The sequence below is a fragment of the Triticum aestivum genome, chromosome 7B (assembly GCF_018294505.1).
Source record: "Triticum aestivum cultivar Chinese Spring chromosome 7B, IWGSC CS RefSeq v2.1, whole genome shotgun sequence".
In the NCBI taxonomy this organism is placed as follows: domain Eukaryota; kingdom Viridiplantae; phylum Streptophyta; class Magnoliopsida; order Poales; family Poaceae; genus Triticum; species Triticum aestivum.
In genome coordinates, this window is record NC_057813.1 from 589,996,890 (window position 1) to 590,000,066 (window position 3,177).

Genomic DNA, 3,177 nt, shown 5'->3' on the forward strand with positions numbered 1-3,177 from the left:
CCTGTTCCGTCCAAGCAATCCCGATGAACACGACCACGCATTCCGTTTCGACCCAGCCGGTTGGCTCCCCATGAACACGACGACAACGTTGTTTCTCCGTTCCGACCCAGCCATGTACATATGCATGAGTAGGCGTTCGAGACCCTGCCCGTCTGTACGTATGTGGCCGTATTTTCTTTCTTGCACCCTCGCCGCTGTACATACATGTACGTGCGCACCTCTACTACGATCAATGTGTACGTACACGTTCGCGACCAGAATGACAACGCTACATACGCTTCGACCAGGTGGGTCCCGACTGTCAGGCACTTCCTTGCCTGCGAAGATGTAGCTGGTGGGTCCCAGTAGTCAGGGGGGTGAATCGTTTTTTTTGCCCGGACGCACTTCCTTGTGTGCGAAGATGTAGCTGGTGGGTCCCAGCAGTCAGGGGGCGAATCGTTTTTTTTTTGCCCAGACGCACTTCCTTGCGTGCGAAGGTGTAGCTGGTGGGTCCCAGCAGTCAGGGGGGAAACATTTTTTTTGTGAAATATGGTGGCCCTTCCGGTGGGTCCCCGCTGTCAGGTGGAGGAATAATTATATTGCGCGTAATAAGGAGGCACTTCCTTGCTGCGGCCGTGGACCCAGCTGTCAGCCTCTCCACGTACAGTCCACGTCCGATGGAAGCCGTTCCTTGACCATGTTGACCACGCGGCGCCGAGAGCACCAGGGTGGTGGACGGCGGCGAGGCCTAGGAAGGGGACGACGGGGAGCCAGGGAAGACGCGGCAGTGGAAGCCCGCGCCGAGAGGAGTACGAGGGTTCACTGGTTCGGCTGCGGTGTGAGGTTGCCGTCGCCGCCGGGCCTGGCCATCGGTGGGAATAGTAGGGGGCGGTGAGGCCTCCACGGCAGCACATCCGGCCACGGGAGGCAGGAGCATGCGGCACGACCGGTGCTGCTTTGGGCGGCTGGAGCAAGAAGACCAGAGGTTGAAGAAGCACTACGGCCGTTGGATGGACATCGTATGGTCACTGGAGCTAGAATCGTTTATATTGACTAAGTTGACAAAGCCCTCCATCCCCGTCAACTTAGTAGGCCCACAAGTCAGCCTCCCACCAAGATGGGTCCCAGCTAGCTAGGGGTTATTCATTTTTTGTGCGTAATAAGGAGGAACTTCCGGTGGGTCTGAGCTGACAGCAGGGGGGACGTTTTTTTCGTGAAATACGGTGGCCCGTCGGGTAGGTCCCAGCAGTCAGGGGCAAACATTTTTTTCGCAAAATACTGGTGGCCCATCCGGTGGGTCCCTGCTGTCAGGTGGAGGAATAATTATTTTCCACGTAATAAGGAGGCACTTCCTTGCGGCTATCGTGGACCCAGCTGTCAGCCTCTCCACGTACAGTATTCTTCTGATGGAATTTAGTCATTGACCACATTGACCACGCCGCGCCGAGAGCACCATGGCGGTGGACGACGGCGAGGCCTAGGAAGGGGACGACGCGGAGCCGGGGAAGACGTGGCAGTGGATGCCCACGTGGAGAGGAGTATGAGGGTTCACTGGTTCGGCTCCACTGCCGTCGCCGCAGAATAACAGGGGGTGTGGGTGAGTGCAGTGGAGGGATGGCCTGGCCAGCGGTGGGAGTAGTATGGGGAAGGTGAGGCCTCCGCGGCAGCACAGCCGTCCACGGGAGGCAGGAGCAGGCGGCACGACCGGCGCTGCCTTGGGCAGCTAGAGCAAGAAGACCAAAGGTTGAAGAAGCACTACGGCCGTTGGATGGACATTGTACGGTCAGTCGAGCTAGAATCGTGCATATTGACTAAGTTGACAAAGCCCTTCGTCCTCGTCAACTTAGTAGGCCCACTATACTAGGTCCCAGCTAGCAAGGGGTATTCTTTTTCTGGGCGTAATAAGGAGGCACTTCCTTGCGTGCGAAGATATAGCTGGTGGGTCCGAGCTGTCAGCGGCGGTAACGGTTTTTTCATGAAATACAGAGGCCCTTTCGGTGGGTCCCAGATGTCAGGTGGAAGAATCATTATGTTGTGCATAATAAGGAGGCATTTCCTTGCGTGCGGCCGTGGACCCAGCTGTCAGCCTCTCCACGTACAGTCCACTTTCGATGGATGTCATTCATTGACCATGTTGACCAGGCCGCGCCGAGAGCACCAAGGCAGTGGACGATGGCGAGGCCTAGGAAGGGAACAACACGGAGCCAGGGAATACTCGGCAGTTATTTCCCACGCGGAGGAGTACGAGGGTTTACTGGTTCTTCTGCCGTCGCCGGAGAATAACAGCATGTGTGGGACTGAGGGTGAGTAGAGGGATAGCTAGGCCAGCGATGGGAGTACGGTGGGGCGGTGAGGCCTGCGCGATAGCATAGCCGGCCGCGGGGAGAAGGGAGCAGGCAGTCCTGCTGGCGCTTGTTTGAGCGGCTGGAGCAGGAAGAGCAGAGATTGAAGAAGCACGACGGTCGTTGGATGGACATCCAACAGTATACAAGCCATCTGTGGAAAGCCTCAAATCTGTGGAAAATAGCATACATCCCATCTGCTGTTATTTCAAATAGTTTACAGCCCATTTGCTAATTCTTACGGGTTTTTTGGAGCCCATATTCTTTTTGTTAGCATTACAGCCCATATTGTGGCCACGGTGAAAAAATTATACAAAATTTTGCATATGTCGGTGCGGTCTGAACTATTTTTAATCCCAAAATTTTGAGTCACATTCAGACTGATTTTAAAAATAAATGTACATCAATATAAAATCCAATAAATTGTCCATGCAAAAAAATCAATGCAATTTAAAATCTCGAAATGAAAAAAAGATATTCGAAACTAATTGTCAGTTTGATGTGTTTTATAAATGTACAACCGATTTCTCATTACTGATAGGCCATTTTCTCGGCCAGCCGAATGAAGCTCTCCTCGTCTAGCCCAACAGGCCTGATAAAGTGACTTACTTGGCAAATCACAAAAAAACTGGGCTAGCCAGTTTCAAAAAGAAAAAAAACTACTGGGCTAGTCTGTGGTAAACATAAAAGAAAAGGCTGTCTAGACAGGCCAGAGTGTCCCGCACAGCCCAGTTGACACCCTGCTTCCGTCTCAAAAACATATTATATAAATTCCACTCCAATTATGGCGATTCATAAAAATGCCACTGCAATTTCCAAACTTTGAAAAATGCCAATGCAATTTTTGCAAACTTTG